Raw genomic sequence first — 23470 nt, forward strand, 5'->3', positions numbered from 1 at the left:
TATGGCAAAGAAAAGGGCAATGCTGCCATAAAAAGGAACTACTCCTGAGATGAAATGCTTCATCTTTGAGTGAGATGTGGCCTAATCAGTTAAAAGGAGAGTGGTGCGATGATTCGGGGCCTCACTTGTAGTAGGCTGTTTGGGTACCCTTCATGAAACTGACTGTCACCTTCACCTTCTTCCTTACAGACTACACCTCACTTCACTCTGGACAGAGTCGGGAAAAACGTCATAAACAACCAATTATGGCAAATTGCTTTTTGACAAAAGCTGTTTTCCAACACATGTATCAGAGAATCAGAGATGGTGGGAAGGACAAGAAGGGCCGTCTGGTTCAAACCCCCTGTCTACAGCAGATAAAAGCTAAATCATCTGACAGAGTGGGAGGTGGCCCAACGTTCACGTTTTCAAGTGAAGGAAAGTTCACATGCTCCCTTAAAAACTCTGCGCTGGCTCTGAAGTCAAGAAGTTTGTTATGAGAAGCTCAATTCTTAGTTGCCCCAGTTTTACCCACTTCACCTCACTCTATTCTCTGTCATCATGAAGTGCCTTCTGTAAATATACTTTGACCACTTGGAGATATTTTTGAAACCCATCCTTAGGTCTCTCTACTTGTCAAATAACTTCAAATTCCTTAATATTTATTGGTACAAACAAAGGTCAGTGTCCTAATTTTTCGTATTAGTTTAGCTTTGTTTTCCCCTGGAATCTTCTTGCCACGTCCACATTTCTCTTCCCATTACAATTCATCACTGTAACCCAAACATCTGACACCGTGCCTAGCCCACACTAGGCATCCAGTAATCATTTCTGAGAGAAAGAATAAATATAAGGGACTACACAGTAGACATTTAAGTACACGTTAAACAACAAACCAAATTTAAAAGAAGTATTTTTGCATTCCCAGTAGCCATTTCCCAAGTTTCAGTTTTCTTGATTTAAATTGTATCTAAAATACAATGAATTCACTGTCTTTGTTGGTTTCGAAGTTACATTAATAACATGCAAAACATGCATCTGTCTGGCAGCAGTATTATGACCCAGAGAAACCAAATTTTATTCCCAACAAACCAATGTTTTTAGAAAGCATATAAATTAGCAATGGTCATTGTTTTTCCCATAGGAAAGCAAACCGAACAGATGCAAAACAGTGCATCCATCGGTAGGTATGGTATCTATGGTATCCCATTCTCACATAAATAGAAGTTCTAAAACTCTGAATATTTGCAGTAGGACTCCAAAGGCATGACTGAAATAGTTCTGGCTGCTCAGCTCCAGACACATATTGATCGCAAAATCTTACTAAATAAATCTTGGAAAGACAAAGCCATAACCCACCATGTTTCAAATTCATACCCAGAAAATGAAATAAGGGGAAGCAGGAAAAAGAGAGGCATCCAGGACACCATAGAAATGAAGACTTGCTCCTGTTGGTTATTTCCCCATTTCTTTCCCTCAGATAAAAGGAGACAACTCCTACACTTGTGATAGCTTGCAAAGGAAAGCTTCCATCTGAGCCCACGGAAAGCTTTCTAACCAAGCACCAAAACTGAGCAACTCTCTCAGAGTTTCTCCAGAAAAAAAAAAAAAAATCTGCTAGTGCTCTCCCTAGGAACAGATATCTTCAGGCTAGCAATCAGGAAAACAAAAAGATATAAAGGTCACCTACAGTGTATCACCTATGGGTGCAACTCAGAAATGAAATACACTGCATTCCCTTCATATCTGAATCTGAGGAACTGAATAATTCTGGAAAGAAAAGCACCACAAGGGTAATCTTGAGTTAGTTGACTACATGACTGCACACATCGACATGGCATTTTGCCTGATTTTACAGTTAGGAGCATTTGTTTTTATGTTCATGTCTCTCATATAGGATTTTACTTGGATATACTTTTATGTGATAGCTTTTAAATTTCCATTTGCATACTTTTTTGGAAACAGTGAAAGAAAGGGTAGTTTATTTTCAATTCTAGCCAGGCACCGACACTTGGAAGAAAAGAGAGAAGAAGGGAAGGAAAAAGAAAGGAAGGAAGGGAGGGATAGAGAAAAGAAGGGAAGAAGGAAGTAAGAAAGGGAGGGAGGGAGGAAGCTTTTAATTTTTAACAAAATGTCAGAGACAAACTATAAGTAGTCTTCTGCTTGATTCTTTTATAGGGTAAAATGATTCTGACTGGAACAAATGAACAGATGTTTGACATGTTCAAATGCAGACAGATGAACAAAATTCAGACTTTCCATAATTGTTGTAAGCTAAAAGCGAGGATAAAATATGCCCAACTATAACTAAGGTAATCAACTTTCCGAGTTAGGTATAAAGATAGAGACAGACATGGAAACACACACACATATACATATATATGTATATACATGGAGATATCCATCTGTGTTTATGTATGAAATGTTTTCAGCAGGTGTACATTAAACAAGGCTTGCACCCGAAATACTGGATTCATCTCTGATCATAAAAATTTCCAATTTTGTGGGTTTTTAAATATGCTTTGTACATTAAACTTAAGATTTCCTGTGATAGACTTATTGTGCTAAATAATACTGTATTTCAAAGTACAGCATGAAATCTTTCCATTTTGACCCAAAAGATACCAGCATTATATGGCCATTGATAAGAATAGAGGCTTTGTGAAAGAGAACCTCAATGATTATTCTTTTTTTTTTTTTTACAAGAATATCAATGAGCATTTGGAGACAGCAGCTAGGGTCACAAATAATACTATGCTAGAGCAGCTATGTGGTTTAACTGAAAACATACATAGTACTAAAAGCCTTGCTTTAAATAAAAATGTGAAGCATTAACCACATATCTGACTTGATTAGAGCAATGATAGAATCCTCAGGATCAAACATGAAATCTGAGTGGGGCGTTGATAACATCATGTCCAGAAGCTTGAACCTGGATGAGATTTTGTAGACCAGCCACCTGCCATTCATGCTCCCCAACACCACTGTTCAAACTTGCTCGAAAGACTCTCAGAGGCTTTAATCCTCAAAATCTTGAAAAGTAATCAGTGTGCCACAGGCATTAAAGCTGTAAACTTCTTTTAACCTTTCCATTAAATACCAGGAACCTTAGTCTGATTCTGGCAGGTGACCTGGGTGAAGATTTTCATGTTCATTTGATGCACACACATTTTTGCGTTCCACTGCTCGTGCTTGTTCGCTGTTGGTAAATGCCGAACGCATCTGGGGAGAAGAGTTTTGAAAACAATTAGACAGCCTGAAAAGCCCCAACAATAAAACAGAACTCTTTACATTGCAAAGCCAAACAAATGACTTGGGCAAGTATAATTGAATAAATCCTGGGCTTCAGTGCAGATGGCTGTTTTTACTGTCTGTCTATGTCGGGATCTGCTGAAGGTTCTTTAGTTCGTGTGTGTGTGCACGTGTGCGTGCGTGTGTGTGTGTGTGTGTGTGTAGAAGGCTTTTTTATATGAGATTTGGCATATTGCATGTGGCAGGCTGTTGAAAAATGAATAAAGACAGGGGAAAAAAGGCAATGCACATCCCATTGGTAATGAAGGAAAGCAGGTTGCTGACTGCCCATGTGCCAGTTCTCCAGGTTTGCCCAGGGGCTCCCAAGATCATTTCTTTGCCCCCAGATTTTCATGTTGAATTACCGCTCACAGTTTCTAAATGAACATGCCTCTTATTTTATTTAAGACACGGTGGGTACTTGTATTTGACTTCCTGCTAGGCAATACAATATTTAGCGTTTGCTGCATACACAAATGGCAAAAGATAAAAAAATGGCCTTATAAGCATAATTTCAAATTTGTTTTGTTTTTTTCAAAGAGATATCTTTGCTCCAAGCTTTCAAGAGGCAGACATCAAGTGAAAAGCATTTGTTTTGTGCTGGTTTTGTCTGAGAAACTCTGACCAGCGAAGTCTATGAGGATTCATCAGGAGCTTTAGGCTATGGCCTCATGGCTTTGGCCTGAGGCAAAGCTGGGGGCTAAGGCCTTTTCATGTGGGGGGTAAAGAATAAAGAAGGAACACATCATGTCTCGACTCTTACTGCTGTTCTAACTGGTACCCAGAAGCCTCTTCTTCGAAAACGTGGCTCGTTGTTACTGTGCTGCTGTTAAAATAGAAACGAGCAGCATCATAACTTATTTGTGACCTACTTAGAAAAAATTCAAATTAGTCTACAATGGTCAAAAGGAATACACATTGAAAAGAACAAAAATGCTTTCCCTCAAAACAATAGCTCAAAGGAGTAGAGAATGGGATAAAGAAAAATGTTTTTCTCTGAATATGTGAATGTCACACTTGGCATTGACCACCTATCTTTTTATGTGATGGTCTTTTTTTCTACCATTCATTTTAAATGTTTGGTCAAGAGGCAAGGCTTTGTATAATATAGTAATCATTTTTTGAATAAAAGATTGTCATATCTACATAATAAAATCCTATATATTTTTAAAATTTCTTTTGTTCCAACAAGAACTGCAAAAATAATCTGCAAGGCTGCTTATTTGTTAAGTGCTTCTTAACTCATCTCTGACTCAAAGAATGCTCTTGTCAAAATCCAGGCCTATCAATAATTAATGATGTTTTTAACTTTTGATCTCCAACCACAACTTCTTTTATTTTATTTTTTTAGGGCCCAATTATGATTGTAACCACCTGCAAAACAGAGGGAGAGGACACCTGACAAATTTTCAGAAAAGGCTGTGACCTATGAAAGCAGTAACAGCATTCCTGGAATGTTTTTGTCTTCTTGTGTTTTTGCCCCTTTCTGATCGTCTTTGCCCCCATCCCCCAGGAGAAGAGTGGCTTTAATAAAAACGGGGTGAGAGAATGAAAGCATTTAACACAATAACCACTCTAATATGATATTTTCAAGAAACTATGTGCTTCATTTTAAAGCCCACTCTTTGGGGAGGGAAAGATAAATTCCTAGAAAGCAATTGCTGAGAAATAGCCCATTGCCACTGTAAATATATTCGGCCAAAGATAGTGAGGGTGGGTTAGGAAGCCCTCTCTCAGCAAGCCTGAATCTGAATCTTAAGACGCATGGTATCCCATACAACTTTATTATTTAAAATGTTCTTTTCTAGTAAGAAAACTTCAGATGTTCTGTGCGATTATCTTAAGTGCTTCTAGATTTGTGGCAAATTAAGTATATAAACCTTAAATAGTGCAGTTGTCTAAAACAGCAGTACTTATCCTTTTTGGCACCAGGGACAGGTTTCGTAGAAGACCATTTTTCCATGGACTGAGTGGAGAGGGGTGCAGGGATTGTTCTCAGATGAAACTGTTCCTTGTTCCACCTCAGATCATGAGGCATCAGTTAAGAATCTCATAAGGAGTGTGCAATGTAGATCCCTCACATGCGCAGTTCACAATCGGGTTCGTGCTCCTATGAGAATCTAATGCCGCCGCTGATCTGACAGGAAGCGGAGCTCAGATGGGTAATGCTCATTCACCTCCTGCTGTGTGACCCAACTCCTAACAGGCCATGAACCCGTACTGGTCAGCGGCCCGGGTGTTGGGGACCCCTGCTTTACAACAATCACCTCCAGCAGGCAGGGAGATAATAAAATAAAAAAGGGTGAAGGTAGAGGCGCAATAGTGACCTGTTAACTATAGATTCAAACCTGAGGACACCACTGCTTCAAATGCTGCCAAGATGGAACAATTAATATGTTTAATCTTAGGATTTTAGGTCTATAGCTCTAAATACTACAGGCAAGTTTGGCTAATTTTTAGTCTGCACACATATTCAGCTCAAATGCAATAAGGCCACTTTACCATTAGCAATTCCCATGTTAAAAACAGTACTCTCGGCATGCCAGTCATGGAATTGGGGGAGTTGTTTACATGTATCACTAAAGTAATTAATAAGCATTCTTCTGAGAGGTTTTTTTTTATAATTCAAACATTGGTATAGAGTTATGAAGTAGGATAGGTAGTAGGGTTGGAACTGAAGAGAAGACTGCGTTTAGGATCCTCCAATCATCTGTAATTTTTCCAAAAATTTACTTGTAAAAATTGCCAAAAATACAGAAAAGTTGAAAGAACTATATACTGTTCACCCAATTCATTGCCAAGATTCTACAATTAACACTTTGCTATTTTTGATGTATTACATATCTACCCATTCATCTATCCTTCTATTTATGTATCAATCTCTCATATGTATTGATGTAATTGAGTTAGTTGAAGACATTAGTATATATCACCCCTAAACACTTAAGCATGCATATCATTAGCAGAGTTTAATATAAGTTTCTTCTTTATTTCTAGGTAAAATCTACCTACTGTAAATTGCACAAATCTTAAATGTGTCATTCTATCGGTTTTGAAAATTTATATATCTGGATAATCCAAACTGCTGTCAAGATATAGAAAATTAATATCACTCTAGAAACTTCTCTCAGGTTCCTTCCCAATCTCCACTGCCAGCACCTCCAGAAGCAACAACTATGCTAATTGTTTTCATCACACATTTGTTTTGCCCATTCTAAAAATGCACATAGATGAATTACTCAATAGGTTCTCTTTGTATATAACTTCCTTTACACAGCATAATGTTTTCAAAGATTTACCCGTGTTAGCACTTACATCAGTTGTCTGCTCCTTACATTGTTGATTAGTATCCCAATTGTTTGAATATGCCACCATTTTGTTTCTATCCTCTTGATGAATACTGGACTGTTTCCACTTTTTTTTTTTTTTTTGGCTATTATGAATAAAACTTTAATAAACTTTGTTATAAAAACTTATTTATGTATACTTTAATATTTCTTAGATTGATTACCAGTAGTGGAGTTTCTGGGTCACAGGGTAAATATATGTACAGTTTTATAATAAGCTCCTAGGAGTTTTCCCAAAGTGCTGTACCGTTTTAAACTCCCATCACCAAGTGTATGATGGGATCTCTAATCATTCCTTTATTAAGATTTTCAACCATTCCTGTGGGGGGAATATAATGAGATTTCATGGTGATTTTTATTTGTACTTTACTGATGTCTAATGATATTGAGCTCTTTTTCATGTGCTTATTGTTCCTTTGAGGAGGGTCTATTCTAATCTTGTGCCTGTTTTTAACCAGGTTGTTTGCATTTTTATTATTGAGTTGTAGGAGTTCTGTATATATTCTGAATGGAAATTCTTCATCAGAAATATGTTTTGTAAATATTTTTCCACAGTCTTCGACTTACCTATTTGTTTTCTCAATGATGACTTTTGATGAGTAGAAGATTTTAATTTTGATGAAGTCTAAATAAGTTGTTTATTATCACTGCTTTTTGTGCCTGAAGATATTTGCCTATCGGCAAGATGCAAAGTTTTTCATTTAATGTTTTTTGTTTGTTTGTTTGTTTGTATGTTTGTTTGTGAGACAGAGTCTTGCTCTGTTGCCCAGGCTGGAGTGCAGTGGCATGATCTTGGCTCACTATAACCTCCACCTCCCAGGTTCAAGTGATTCTCCTGCCTCAGCCTCCGGAGTAGCTGGGATTACAGGCACATGCCACCACACCCAGCTAATTTTTGTGTTTTTAGTAGAGATGGGGTTTCACCATGTTGGCCAGTGGGTCTCAAACTCCCACCCTCAAGTGATCCTCCCACCTCGACCTCCCAAAGTGCTGGGATTATAGGCTTGAGCCACAGCACCCAGCCTAATTTAATGTTTTGTTTTGTTTTGTTTTTCTTAAGAAACTTTATTCTTTGAGCTTTTATGCCTAGGTCAGTGATCCAAATGATTAATTATTGTGTGTGATGAGAAATAAGGACAGAAGTTAGTGTCTCTATCTCTCTCTCCAAAACCATTTGTTGAAAAGGCAATCATTTCCCTATGTACTGTCTTAGCCCCTTTGTAAAAATCAGTTGACCAGCTGATCATATATATGTGAATTTTTTCCTGGACTTCATATTTTGTTTCACTGATATGAATGAATATATATATATAGAGAGAGAGAGAGAGTGCAAGAGAAAGAGAGAGGTGGAAAATATATATATCTATATAACATATGTATATATATCCATATATATATATCCTTTAACACCACACTGTCTTGATAACTATAACTTTATAGGGTATTCTTGAAATTAGATAGTGTAAATCTTCCAACTTGCTCTTTTTAAAAGTGGCTTTGTTTATTATAAGGTTTTTAGTTAAATTATCATACATTTTAGAATTAGCTTGCCAATTTCCATAGGAATTTTGATTGAAATTGTTTTGAAAATATAGGTCAATTTGGAAAGAATTGATATCTTAACAATAGTAAGTCTTCCAATCCATGAATATAGTATTTCTTTACATTTATTTAGGCCTTTTATTTATCTTAGCAATGATGTATAATTTTCAATGAAGAGGATATGCACATTTTGCTAAATTATTTCTAAGTATTTTATGTTTTGTCTACACTATCTTAATGGAAACTTTTTAAAAATTTCACCTTCTGATTGCTGCTAGTATATGAAAATACTCATGATAATTGTATGTTGACATTGTATCCTATAATCTTGCTACATTTACTTTTAATTCTAATACTTGTTTTGTACATACCTCGAATTTTTCTTAAGTAAATAATGAGGGCATCTGTAAATGCATATATTTTTTACCTTTTTTCAAATAATTATGTCCTTTATTTTCTTTTCTTGTCATGTCACACTAGCAAGAACTTCATAGAGTGTTCAATGGGAATGTTGAGGGTGAAAATATTTATTTTGTTTCTAAACTTAGGTTTAAGCTATTTGGTTTAATGGTCTATAAATATAAGTAGGTCAAGGGAGTGGCTAGTGTTCATTATCTATGAACTTGCTGATTTTTTACCAGCTATTCTATCAATTGTTGAGAGAGGAGCATTAAAGTCTTCAACAATTATTGTGGAATTATCTGTATCTTCCTTTAATTCTGTAAATTTTTGCTCACTGTTTTTTGAAACTCTCTTATTAGACACATACACACTTATAATTATTATATATTTCTATGAATTGACTTTTTATCACTATGAAATATTTGTTCTTATTTCTGACCTGATAGCTTTTGATATGTTAACTTGATTAGGCTTAGCTACAGTCATAAGACTTCTCTTTCCAGTAGATTTCCAGCTGGAAGTGTGGACTACAAGGATATTTCTTGGCTAGAATTGGAGACTAGCAGGGAGGAAGAATACATTTTAAAGCATATACATATCTTCAACTTTTTCAATCAAACACCGATGTAGGTGCTACTGTGAAGGGATTTTGCAGATGGAATTAAAGCGTCTACTTAGCTAATCTTAAATTAATCAAAATGAAAAGTATTCATTTGAGGTGGGCCTGACTTAATCAGTTGGAGGGCCTTTAACGGAGAGCTTAGGTCTTCCCTAAGGGGGAAATTTCAAACAGCCTCTCGATCTGCCATTATTATTGCTTCCCTTGGATATTTTCTTCTAGATTAGCTATGGACAACAAGCCTTATTCCATGCTGGTAAGATTTGAACTTGTTCATGATCTTCCCCTCCTGACTGCCACCTCTACAGACTTCACATTTGATTAACATGCTCCCAAAATTGAATAAGCCAATTTCTTATAATAAATATAAACATAAATATAATTATATAAATAAATACACACATATACAGGTCCTACTGGTAATACTCTTTTCTTGAATTCTACTTTAGCATTTTTAACTTATCTGCACCACTATATTAAAAAATTTTCTATTATAAATAACATATGGTCTCCTTTTTATTTGGAGCATTGAGTCCATTTATATTAAATATAAATATTGATAGTAGATTTTTATATATATCATTTTACCATTTGTTTCATTTTTTTGTTTTTCCTCTGTTTATTCTTCTTGAGTTTTGTTTCTCTATCACAAGCATATTTTCCTTTGTGTGCTTCAGCATGGCTCTCATAGCTACTTCAAAATCTTTTTTGCTAGTTTCAACACCCAGGTAATGTGTGTCAGTCTTCACTGTTTGTCTGTTCTCTAGAGTATAGGTCATGTTTCCTGCTTTTTTATGTATAGCAGTGTGGGATTTTGCATAATATCTTGTAGAGACTCTGGATTCTGTGATATTCCTCTAAAGATTGCTGAATATTTTGTTCGTTTTAGTTGGTAGTTAACTTCTCTGAATTCAAAGTCTAAATGTTATTGTCCCTGTGGTGGGCAACAGCTGAGATTTCTGTTCTGTTATTTTAGTCTTAGCTGGGCTCCTTAGAACCTGCCTACGCATTCACAGTTTAAGGGGTTAGCCAGAAATTTGGGCAAAGTTTACAGAGTGTTCAGTTCTCCACCTCTTTGTTTCCTTCACTGTCAAGATTACTTCCCTCACTTCACACCTACTATGCTATCTCTGGACCCTGTCCTCTAGGACTTCAAGTCTATAAAACTACAGCATTCTGAGTCTTAGCCAGGATGCTGTTTCTCTGATTGGAACCATCCACCCAGCAAACAGTGGTAAAATAAGAAATATTTAATGTTATTTCCTTCTTTTAGAAGTCCACTTTTCTGCCATTCTACCTACATTTGGTTGCTCTCTAGTATCCTTAAGTAGTTTTTTTCTTTCTTTCTTTTTTTAAATATCTTCTTCAGACTTTAACATTATTCTCTGCAGGATGTATTTCACCATCCCTTGTTGATTATTCTTAATTCTGCCCATGCCTTTGTAAATCCTTCTATCTTTAAACCTTCGATATAATTCTTCACCTACCATATTTAAGTGTGCCTTGAGATATATACCAACTTTATACTTTTGCATATGCTGTATCTTTCACTAAAATGCTTCTCCCCTGAAACTTACAAGACTAGTTCCATTTTATCTTTCAGTTTCCACCTAAATATCTCTTCCTTGGAGGTGACCACTCTCTTGAATAGGTTCAACTCCTATCACACTTTACCACATCCTCACTTCTGTGCCTCAGCATTTTGTTTAATTCCTTTACAACTCATCAGAATTTTTTTTTTTTTTAAACAGGATCTTGCTCTGTCACCCAGGCTGAAGTGCAGAGCACGATCCCAACTCATTGCAATCTCCACCTTCCGGGCTCAAGTGATCCTCCCACCTTGGCCACCCTAGTAGCTAGGACTACAGAATCTTGCCACCACGCCTGGCTAATCTGGGGGGCTTATTTGCGGGGGTGGGTTTGTTTGTTTTTTTGTTGTTGTTTGAGATAAGGTTTTGTCATGTTGCCCAGGCTTGTCTTGGACTCCTAGGCTGAAGCAATCTGCCTGCAGCAGCCTCCCAATGTACTGGGATTACAGGCATGAGGCACCATGCCCGACCAGACTTGCTTATTTACTTATCTGTTTACCTGTTTGTTATCAGTCTTATTACCTAGATGGTAGATTTCATGAGTGCATGAATTATGTCTGTTTCATTCAACACTATATAAGTGGTGAGTATCAGAATGTTTAGCACATACAAGCCAATCAATAAGTATTCATTCATTTATTGCAAGGTATTGTCAGTACCTTGCATGAGAATTTTGGAAGATTTCATGCTGTTAGGTTTCATTGAATTGCTATAGTATTAACTAAAGTCATCACTTTCAACAATGTAGAAGGTAGAAAAATATATAGCAATTATCTTACTTCAAGGGACAACAGATTAATAAGGGAGATAGAATACATTATGTAATAAAGGATACAAAATCCTTTCAAAAATCTTCAGATCATAAAATATGCAGCCCTGTAAAGTAAAAGGTTACAGTATGGTACCACTAAACAAAAAAATCCAGCAAGTGAATAACTTTTAAAAATAAAGGTAGGTTAAAAATCTATATACACTAACTAGTTATTTTTTTTCCTACCTTGCAGTTTATTTGCCCATATTTAGAAAGAATAATTCTTCCTAAGTGATTCTGAGTGTTTAGAAAAATGCTTAGAATTCCTTAGGGAATTTAGGAAGAGACTAGGATGCCTTTTGAAGCTGTTATTATGCCCTCAAAAAGAAACTGAGACTGCACTTCTAATCTCAGGCCTTTGAAGAGAAGCTGCCCTTTTCAAGACCTCCCCTCTGGACTTTAATCATCTTCTAATAGGTCTTCTTACCTCTAGTTTTTCTTTTTCAAATTTTACTAATTATGCACTCCACTGCTTAATTCTTAAAATGTGAATACTTTTACAATATTTTCCTGTGAAAGAATCTGTAATTGTTTCTCCTGTGTCTCAGATCAATTCTGATATCCAAAAATATTCACAAGGTATTTAGTCTTCAACCAACTGATAAAACCAGCTTCATCACTACTCCATCATGTCCAAGATCAAATAAGTCAGTCATCTGCCATGCACTGTGTGCATTCTACACATTGCTGCCATTGTCCTTTTTAACACAGCATTCCATCACATTCTACCATACCCTTCTCTGTTAGAATGTCCTTTTCTTTTTTCTTTTCTTTTCAGCTTACTGAATTCTTATAATTCTTTCCAGATCACAGCTCTCATAATTCATGAAGTCTTTTTTCAATTACTAAAAATACAATGATCTTCAGATTAGTTCAGTTTCTTGTAATAATTATCAATAAATTTGTACTGAGTGCCTATCATAAGCTGGGGCCTGGATATACAAACAGGTGGAATATTCAGTACCCAAACTCAAAGTTTCATGTTCATCTAACAAAATAAATAATAATGCAGAGGCAAAAAAAGGGCCTCATAGTTTACTACCCAACTATGCAATTCCTTAAAATCTGTCTTTAAATTATTCTCAAGTATTTTCATATTATCTTTCTTCCCAAATTAACAAACTCTCAAAAGGTTAGATTTCATATCATTTTTATTTTATATATCTATCTTAAAGTTTGTTGAATTAAATAACAGCTAATGCTTACTGAGTGTTTACTATGTGATGGGTGCTATTTTTAATACTATAAACATATTAACTCATTTAATCTCCAGAAAAACCCTATGAAAAAGGGTATTGTTACCATTTGATAGATAGGAAGATGGAGGCAAAGTAAGATTAAGCAACTTGCTCAGGATCACATAGCTAAATTAGTGACAGAGCTACAATTTGGACCTAGGTATTCTACCTCTAGATGCTGTACTTTTTAATGTGGTGCCTTACTGCTATGTAGACTCCATGTCTATAGCACACATGCATCAAACCATACTGCTAAAATAAAGAAGGTTCTACTATGAAAGCAGAAAATCCACCTGGGGACAACAGGGAAGCTGTCGAAACCTTAGAGAAGCAGAGGTGAACTTGAAGTTCAGGAGTTCTCCAGCCCCAGTCAAGTGTTCTAAGGTTTGGAAATCATGTGATTGCCACCTTCCTTACCACTGCTTTTTCTATATGGCTGCAGGGAGTTCTAATATGTCATGGTCATGTTCCTAGAGTCTTCCTCTCAAGAAGAAGCCTAGCAAGGAAACCCATTCCATTGACTATGCTAACCAACATAGGCCATCTCCTCCTTTTTCCTTGCTAAATGAACCCTGATTCTGTTTAGAAAAGCAATGTTCTCAGATAAAAGACAATAAGATTTCCTAGGTTTTTGAGAAAAAAATGCATAGCTATGAGTCATGGATCCAACCAACAAGATATAAACAGAAGTATGTTGGATATATATGTTGGGTATATATTATACTCTAGAAAAAGACATTGCCTTCCATTTTTGCCTACAAAACAAAAATAGACTGATTCAGGTAGTACAGGCATTTTGGCCCTCTGCTCTTCACTTTCTGCCTGCCTGGAAAGGCAGACATAGTGCACATTGGTACAGCAGCCAACCTCCAACCAAGATACCAGATATCACACACCCAGATCAATGAAATGGGAGGGAGGAAAAAAAAAAAAAAAACCTGGCTCCTTGAGTTCTCCAGTCTCCCTGTTAAGTATGTAAAATTAACCCCTAATTTGACTAAGCCACTGAGTTTAGGATTCTGTTTACATGCAGCTTAATGCAATCCTAAATGATAACACTTATTATCAGAAATTGATTCATAGGAATGAGTTCATTCAATTTTTGAGAAAAAGGTGTTAATAAACCCTCTACTCAATCACTGTGTGTGGACTTTTGTATATGTTTGGAAAAAAACAATAAAACTTCCACTTGATTTTTTTTTTCAAGAGGAATAAGTATTTTGTTACCATTATCATTGGGGTAAAATAAAATGAAAGACAATTAAATAGAGTCTTTCACCATATCTGAGCCAGTATTTTGAAGCTCAATACACTTTTACTTCAGGAAGGAAAGTTCACATCAGTAATAAGGTGATTCATCTTTCCTTAATCAATGAACAATTAATCTTCATTAGTATACTCAGATCAGTTGAAATGTGGAATGTGATGCTGGATCTTAGCAAGGAAGCCTCAAATACAATGGAAGTCATTAAAATTACATTACATTTGGCATTCTTGACGAGGCCAAGCTGGCACCAATTCCACAGTAATCATAAGCACTGAGGCTCATGGCTGAGTCATTCAGAGACTATGGACAAATGTGTTCGTTTAAGTATCATCACCTGCTCCCAAGGCCAAAGTATAAACTTCCGGTGACTCTAAGGGTCTAAGGATGGTTCCCTTTAGTGATCCTTACACAGGTCACATTTTTGCCTCATTCACCTTTGTTCATACTTTGGGGCCCAGAACCACTGGGTTCTGATCCCATTAACTCTAAGGTACCTTGCTCAACCACTCCAGCTTGTAGAGATATCCCTATTAGTCCAGTTATTTTCTGTCTGTCACTTAGGCATCATTATGTCATTATTAGCATTATCATCACTGTTCTTACATATTGAATGCTTAGTATATATAAGGCTATCTCATAGGACATGCATCTTTGTCATTTCAACCGTAAGTTGATCATCTTATTTTCACCTTACAGATATGAAAACTCAAATTCTCATTAAAAAGTTTGCCCGAAATTAGGCTTCTCTGCTTCCAAAATGACACACTGGTATTTCAGTCAGTTATAAGTTACATTCTCTTTTGTTGTTTTTGCCTCTTTCTAGCATACAATGCTGTCAGGTCCCTGAGGGCAGTGATCATGCCATATATTTCTAGATATCTTTAGACTTCAACACATATGGAACACAGTAGGATCGGTAAAGCCTTGATAAGTGCAGTGGGTTTTGACTCTAGTCCAATCCTACTAATTCTTGGTGTCTCATATCAACTTATTTGATACAAGAATTATCTGTAAACCTAGAAGTAATTTTCAAGACCACATGGTTGGATTCGGTAGATAGCAAGCTCTTATAGACTGTTTATCCTTCTAATCATACACAGAAATAGAAGAGAAGCCGGAGTAAGGCCTTGAAAAGACCAAGTCGACTCATCAAATATATGTCTCTATCAGTCTTGTGAAATAGTCTTTTTTTTTAAGACTTCAATTTAATTAGGATTCCGTCTTCCATTGAGATAACATCTTCAACTGGTTTAGTCCTTTCTTGTACCGTCTTGCATCCTGAGAGGTAGTAATGGTTTTCATTTTACTTTCTGGTCTTACAACAGGTTAAACAGCTAGTGTCAGTTTTACTTTCCCTGACCAGGGCCTGCAGCAGTAGGAGTAGGGGAAGGTCAGGGAACTGGCTTGCAGTCATCTGCAATGCTTCTCACCCTCACTCTCCACAGCTTCATGCCTTCTTTCCTGTTGTCTTGATCCATCCTTTTACTCTCAAAGATTGTATGATCTGTGGCTAGAATTCTAAAATAATTTCACATTTTATAGATGTATTTCATTAGAGACATTTATGAAATATCAAGTCTGTCCTTAAAATGCAGTTCAACAGCTTTTTACTTTATATGTCTTTGGTGTACCTCTGTTTTGTTTGCTATGAAAAATAGCTGGAAAAAAAAAGAAAAAAAGAAAAATAGCTGGAAACGAAAGTTGGTTTTATTTTTCTTCTTAATTACAGTTATTAATGAAGACTATAAGTTTTTAAAAAATAAATACGCTAAAGCCAATAAATAAAGATTACAGATTTTTTAGCATCAATGTATTCAACATTGAATTTCAACAGAGTAACACAAGTCCTATGATTACAGTCAATAAATGACCCAATACAAATCGGCATGTCATGAATTTTTTGGAAGGCTGAGTCTCTTGATTGGGGATGCATTTGGCAGAGCCAAAGACTTGAAGAGTCAATGACTGTAAATGACCCTTCAAATTTTACTACCATTTTATCTAAAGTGGTCACCTAATTCCAACTGGTTCTAAGCTTTTCCCATCTGAGTCTACTTCCAAGAAAGAATGTTTTCATTGGGATAATCTGGGGATATTTTTATCCAGGCATTCATTACACCAGGAGGATTTTTGTTTTCTTTTTGAATAAAAATAAAGTAGCCAGTTCCGTTTTTCTTTTCTTTTCTTATGTATTAATTTTTAAAATAATTTGCGGTTGGGCGCGTGGCTCACACCTGTAATCTCAGCACTTTGGGAGGCGAAGGTGGGCAGATCACCTGAGGTCAGGAGATTGAGACCAGTCAGGCCAACATGATGAAACCCTGTCTTTACTAAAAATGCAAAAATTAGCCAGGCATGGTGCCACGTGCCTGTAGTCCCAGCTATTTAAGAGGCTGAGGCAGGAGAGTCACTTAAACCCAGGAGGCGGAGGTTTCAGTGAGCCGAGATCATGCCACTGCAATCCAGCCTGGGTGACAGAATGAGACTCCATCTCAAGAAAATAAAATAAAATAATAAAATAAAATAAAAAATTCGCTAGCAAAGAATAAAATATGGCACACAAAAGTGCATCATTTTATTAATTTATTTATTTTAAGAGAAAAGAGACAAATACACTCTCACTTACCTGTATAAAAATAAACCTCTGATATCCAAATTATTGCCCCTACTGATTTAATTAATCAGTATTAATTTTAATATACAACTCTATATTTAATACTTGTGTAATTTATAACATTTTAATATTCTGTTACATAAAATAAAAACTGAGAAATTATATATTACTAATAAGCTACTTCATCTAAATAATTATTCTGTTCACTGATATCTAAAACTGAGAACATGGGTTTTTGATTTAGAAATCTTAGGTCCAAATTTTCAAGTTTTATGTATTTAAATCATTGAATCTCCCTGAGTCTCAGTTTAACTATCTGTAAAATGGGGACAGTAATATCTACACCAAAAAAATTATCCTGGATGTCCAATAAGATTAGATAACATGCTGAGAGGTAGTCCAGGACGATGAAGAGTATGGAACCTGAGCCAGGCAACTTACTTCACTTCTTTGTTTGTCAGTCTCTCTGTCTGTACAATGAAAATGATGGTTATGGGGTCAGGTGTTAATATATGGAAAGTGTTTAAAATAATGTGAATTTCAGTAAGTCTGCTTAAGTATGGGTATTATTATTATTTCATGTGAAAGTACTTAGCATACACCATGGAACATAGTTCTACTTTCCTCTTGTCTTGTTATTAACAGATTGGTTTCTCATTTAACTATTATCACTTGACAATGGTGGCTACAGAATTTCTTTATGGGGTATGGAGTGGGAGTGGGAGAAACCTGGTAGAAAAAAAGAGCTGGTATATAAAAAGAATTTTGTCTTGAGACTATGTTTGCACACTTGTTTAAATAGGATCAAGAAAATGTTATTTCTCAGAGGAAACTATTGAGAAAGGTAACTGCAGAGGGTAACCTACTTAACACTCCGGATCATGCAAATATTTCCAAGCAGCACAATAGTGATCAAAATAATGAATTCTCAGTTTATCAATCCAGTATTTTCCGTATTTTTCCATTGCTTAGCACAAAACAATAATGGGAGGCCGGGCGCGGTGGCTCAAGCCTGTAATCCCAGCACTTTGGGAGGCCGAGGCGGGCGGATCACGAGGTCAGGAGATCGAGACCATCCTGGCTGACACGGTGAAACCCCGTCTCTACTGAAAAATACAAAAAACTAGCCGGGCGAGGTGGCGGCGCCTGTAGTCCCAGCTACTGGGGAGGCTGAGGCAGGAGAATTGCGTGAACCAGGGAGGCGGAGCCTGCAGTGAGCTGAGATCCGGCCACTGCACTCCAGCCTGGGCGGCAGAGCGAGACTCCGTCTCAAAAAAAAAAAAAAAAAAACAATAATGGGAACTTAAAATACGTGAATTGATTGGTGTTTGGTCCATTTAAGTGATCCACAGAAATTCATTCTACCCAAGACATTCTTTCTAAGACACATGTAAAAATGGCACCCTCTTCATTTATTATTGCTGTCAAGATTAAAAGAATTACAATCCATATAAAAAATTGTATCCCAATCTAAAATATCATGATTTGCTTTTGTATATGGGGTTAATATGTTAGGTAACAAACTTTGATATCCTGAAAATGAATTTGTAAAAGTCAATGCCATATTTCTTTTATGTATAACACATAAACACAACACACACAAAGCAACACACACACACACACATTTTCTACACAGCAAATGTCTATGATAGGATCAACCCAGCAGCAACGAGCACCCCAGTACTCAGATTTTCCCTCCCATTACCATTTTCTATAAGAAGGAAAAAGTAATATTTTAAGTGGTTGCTAATTCCAGATGTGAGACAAGAAATATATGAAATTATCCTGGCACAAGCAAGAAAGCTATCAAGGATACTCAGCAACCAACTTGAATAAACCCTTTTTAATCCAAGATAGCACAACTGAGCATCAATAAAGATATGTCTGCAATGCACTGTAAAACATTAAGTATGTTTAAATCCAGGCACCTTTGATAATTCTTAGACAAAAATGAGTCATCTCTGGAAGATGCTAGGGTTCCACCTCTTCATTTAAACAATTGATAAACTAGGGAGGAAATAAACAATTGATTCTGTCCTTCCTACATGAGCTATACCACAGAGTAACCACATATGAGATAAGGGGAAAATTCACTTTTTTGATGTTTTAGGGTAGCAAATTAAGACAAAATAATCAATTGATGTAAAGTAGAAGCATAGAGATAAAACAACAGTTGACATAAGTATATAATTGTTAACACTAAAAGGTGGGTTCATGAGCATTACATTATTATGCTATACAGTGTCTTTTATATATGTTGATATTTTCATAATATGCAGTTAAAGAGAAATAATATTATCCTGGTGACAAGTAGCTTGGTAGTAAGTCTTTAAGAAATGTAGCATGAATTCTCTAAATGTATTCTTTTTCAGGATTATATTGGCTATTATTTTTTGTTTCCATATATATTTAGAATCAACTAAGCTATTTCTACAACACGGATCATTTTTATATCGTTGAATCTATAGATCATTTGGGCAGAACTCACATTTTAACACGTTTGAATCTTCCAATCCATGAACATCTCTTCATTCATTAAGTCTTCTGTGAATTTTTCAATATGGTTTATACTTTTTGGTGCTGCATTCTTCCACATATTTTGTTATATTTATCCATGAAGTTTGTCTTGTTTTTCCTATTTAAATTGTATTTGAAATTTTTAATTTAATTTGTTTTCATCAAATATATAAAACTACAAGTAATATTTGTTTGTATTTTGACTTTGCATCCTGCAAATTTGACTTACCAGATTTGTACTTACCATTGCTAGTAATTGCCTTGTAGATTCCTTAGCATTATTATGTGTAATAGAAATATATGTGCACACTTTCACATAGTGTGCAAGTACAGACTTTTGCTTTTCCTTTCTAATTTTTATGCTTTAATTGCCTTATATTGCTTTATTGCAAGTGCAATATTAAGTAGAAGTAGTGGATGCATGGAATTTTGCCTTTCTCCAATCTTGGGAAAATGTTCAATATTTCACCACTAAAACTGATGTTAGCTATAGATCATAGCTATACTTAAATGCTGCTTATCAGATTGAAGACATTTTCTTTTCTGCCTAGCTTCCTAGGGGTTTTAGAAAAATGTTTGCTGTTGTTGTTATTATTTTTTAATTGTAGAGAAGAGGACAATGTTTTTGTCAGGTTTTGGTATCCAGGTTATGCTAGCCTTATTAAAATGAATCAAAAAGTGTTTCTTCCTCTATTTTCTGAAAGAATTTGTGTAATGCTGGCTTTTTTCTTTACTAAATATTTAATAAATTTCAGCATGAAAATTATCTGAGCCTGAGATTTTCTTTATGGAAAAGTTTTTTAAATTTTAAATTTAATTCATTTAACATATTCATTATACATTTATTTAATAAATGTAGTTCTATTTTAATTTTTTATTTCCTTTTATGCCAATTTGGGTAAATTATATTTTAAGGAATTTGTGTATTTCATATAAATTGTTGATAGTGTTGAAATAAGTAATTCATAATATTATCTTACTATCCTTTTAATATCTAAATCATATATAATGATGTTCCTTCTTTCAACCATATTTATTTCTCTAGTGTTTTTCTTTAAACAGTCTTATTAGAAGTTTATTAGCTTTATTAATATTTTCAAATAATTCACATTTTGCTCTATTCATTTCTCTCTTGTTCATCTAATTTTTATTTCACTTGTTCTGCCTCTATCTTTGTTATTTCTTTCCTTCTACTTAACTTTGCATTTAATGTCCTCTTTATCTAGTTTAAGAAGGCAGCTTAGGTCATTTTTTATAAATGTTTTATCTTTTCTAATATAAAACTATAAATTTTTCTCCAAGCACTGTCTTAGCTGCATCACAGAAGTGTTTAAATGATAAATTGTAATTATTATTGCTCAAAATATATTCTAATTTCCCTGGTAATTTATTCTGTAACCTATTGGTTACATAGAAAATATTCTTTAATTTCCAAATACCTAGAATATTTCTAGATTTGTTATTGTTATTGATTTCTAATTTAATTCTGGAGGACATTCTCTATAAAATTTAATCTTTTAAAATATGTTGAAACTTACTTTTAGCCCATTTATATGGCATATCTCTCTAAATAATCAATGATTATATGAAAAGAATAAAAGAATATGTAATCCTGTAGTTATTAAACTGGTGTCCTATAAATTGTTAAGTCAACTTGGTTGCTAGTGTTACAGAAATCCATTGTCTCAATAATTTTTTTGTCTACTTTTTCTGCCAATTACTGAAAAAAGTACCTCCCATTATTATCGTAAATTTGTCTGTCTCTTCTTTCTATTCTGTAAATTTTGCCTACACATTTTGAGCATCTATTATTTGGTGCATATACATTTATGATTGTTGTGTCTTCCTAGTTAATTGCACCCTTCCTCATTATTAAATACCCCCTCTTTTTCTCTTGTAATCCTCCTTGCCTCTGACAATCCTTATGCCTTAAAAGACTACTTAATCTAGCCAGGCGTGGTGGCTCATGCCTGTAATCTCAACACTTCGGGAGGTGGAGGCTGGTGGATTACCTGAGGTCAGGAGTTTGAGACCAGCCTGGCCAACATGGTGAAACCCTGTCTCTACTAAAAATATAAAAATTAGCTCAGCATGGTGTGCTAATTGTATGCCTGTGGTCTCAGCTACTCGGGAGGCTGAGGCAGGAGAATCTCTTGAACCCTGGAGAAGGAGGTTGTAGTAAACCAAGTTCATGCCACTGCACTCCATCCAGCCTGGGTGACAGAGCAAGACTCTGTTTCAAAAAAAAAGGAAAAGAAAAGACTACTTAATCTCATATCAACATAGCCACACCAGCTTTCTTGTACTTACTCTATGCATAATATATTTTCCATACATTAACTTTCAATTTCTAATGCTTCTATGTTAAGATATATCTCTTTAAATGTAACTAAATTTTGTTTTTATCCAGTCAGAAAGTCTCTGAATTTTCATATTATTTAGTATATTTCCATTAATACAGTTATGATATGAGTGAGTTTAAAGGTACCATCTTGTTATTTGTTTTCTATTTAGCCCATCTGATTTTTGTTCCTCTTTTCTTTACTTCTTTGTTGTCAATATAATATTTTTTCAGTATTCCATTCTATTTCCTTCTTAGACTTTTCTGTATACCTCTGAATATTACTGTTTTAGCCCTAGTTATCAAAATATATAATTTATCACAGTCTACTTTGAACAAATATTGTATCACTTCACATAAAATATAGGAATCTTTTAACATTATAATTAATATAATGTCCACATATTCATCCCTCATCATGAGTATTCTTGTTGCTTATATTTTACTTATAACTGTGTTTAAAATGTACATTAAAATGTTACTACTATTGCATTAAACAGACCATAGTCTTACAAAATTTCTAAGGAAAGTAGAAAGTTTCATACTTACCCACATATTTATCATTTCTAGTTCTTTTCATTTCTTGCTGTAGAGCTGATTTTCCATTTAGTATCATTTCTAAAGAACTTTCTTTAGCATATTTTATAGTCCCAGTCTTCTGGCAAAGAATTCTCTCAGAATTTTTTTTTTACCCAAACTGCCTTTAATTTGTCTTCTTTTTATTTTTAATTTTTGTAAGTATATAGTAGGTATATACATTTATGGGGTACATGAGATATTTTGATACAGGCATATAATGCATAATAATCACATCAGGATAAATGGGGTATCTATTTATCTACCTCAAGCATTTTTTACTTCTTTGTGTTACAAACAATTCAATTGTTCTATTTTAGTTATTTTTAAATGTGCAATAAATTATTCTTGACTGTAGTAATTCTGTTGTACTATCCAATACGAGATCTTATTCATTCTATCTAACTACATTTTTGTGCCCATAAACCATCATCCTCTTTCTCCTTTCCCCCTACCCCCACTACCCTTCCCAGCCTCTGGTAACCATCATTCTATTCTCTATCTCCCTGAGTTCAATTGTTTTAATTTTTTAGCTCCCACAAGTAAGTGAGAATATACAAGCTTTGTTTTTCTGTACCTTAAGGTGCCTTCAGTTTTGAAGAATGTTTTCCGGATGTTAAACTCTGGACTGAGTGTTTCATTTACTTTGGGCACATTAAAAGTATTTTTCAATTGTGTTGTAATCTTCCTGGTTTCTGATGAAAGGTCAGTCATAATTTGTGTATTGTCATTTCCTTGTACGCAGTGCTCTTTTTTCTATTATTAAGATAGCTTTTAATTTGTATTATTAAACATTTCAACTGTAATGTACCTAGGTTTTCTTTGTATATCTTTTTCCTGGGGATTACTGACCTTCTTAAACCTGTACTTTGATTATTTTCACCAAAGTGTGAAATTCTCAGCCATTATTTCTTTAAATATTTTTGTTCTATTTTCCTTTTCCTCTTATAAACTCCCATTACCAATAACTGAGACCACTTGATATGTTCCACAAGTCACTGAGTCTCTCATCATTTATTTTCAGTCTATTTTTACTCTGTTCTTCATCTTTGATTATTACAAATGATCTCTTTTCAGGTTTGCTAGCGATGTTTCCTATAATATACAATATACTGGTAATGTGAATTTCTCATTTCAGATATTGTCCTTTTGAGTTCTAAAATTGCCATGTGGTTTTTTTTTTATAGATTACCTTTTTCTGCTTAGATTCCCCATCTATTCACTCATTCTGTCTTCTTTTTCTTCAAATCTTTGAACATACTTATAATGGTTGCTTTAAAGGCAATGTTTGCTAATTCCAACATCTGGGTTATTTCAGTCTTTGCTCCTAGTGACAA

At 34.9% G+C, this 23470-nt stretch overlaps 1 long non-coding RNA gene across 1 annotated transcript; it reads right to left on the reverse strand.

Annotated features, from left to right (window-relative positions):
* Nucleotides 1–672: 672 nt before the first annotated feature.
* Nucleotides 673–22677, reverse strand: LOC114679369 (uncharacterized). The gene is made up of 3 exons (XR_003731188.2): nucleotides 22107–22677; nucleotides 19188–19334; nucleotides 673–3201 (listed from the first exon to the last, which is right to left on the reverse strand). It is a non-coding gene; the product is annotated as an uncharacterized LOC114679369 (long non-coding RNA).
* Between the last annotated feature and the right edge of the window lie 793 nt (nucleotides 22678–23470).

Source organism: Macaca mulatta, chromosome 7 (genome assembly GCF_049350105.2).
Source record: "Macaca mulatta isolate MMU2019108-1 chromosome 7, T2T-MMU8v2.0, whole genome shotgun sequence".
NCBI lineage: Eukaryota > Metazoa > Chordata > Mammalia > Primates > Cercopithecidae > Macaca > Macaca mulatta.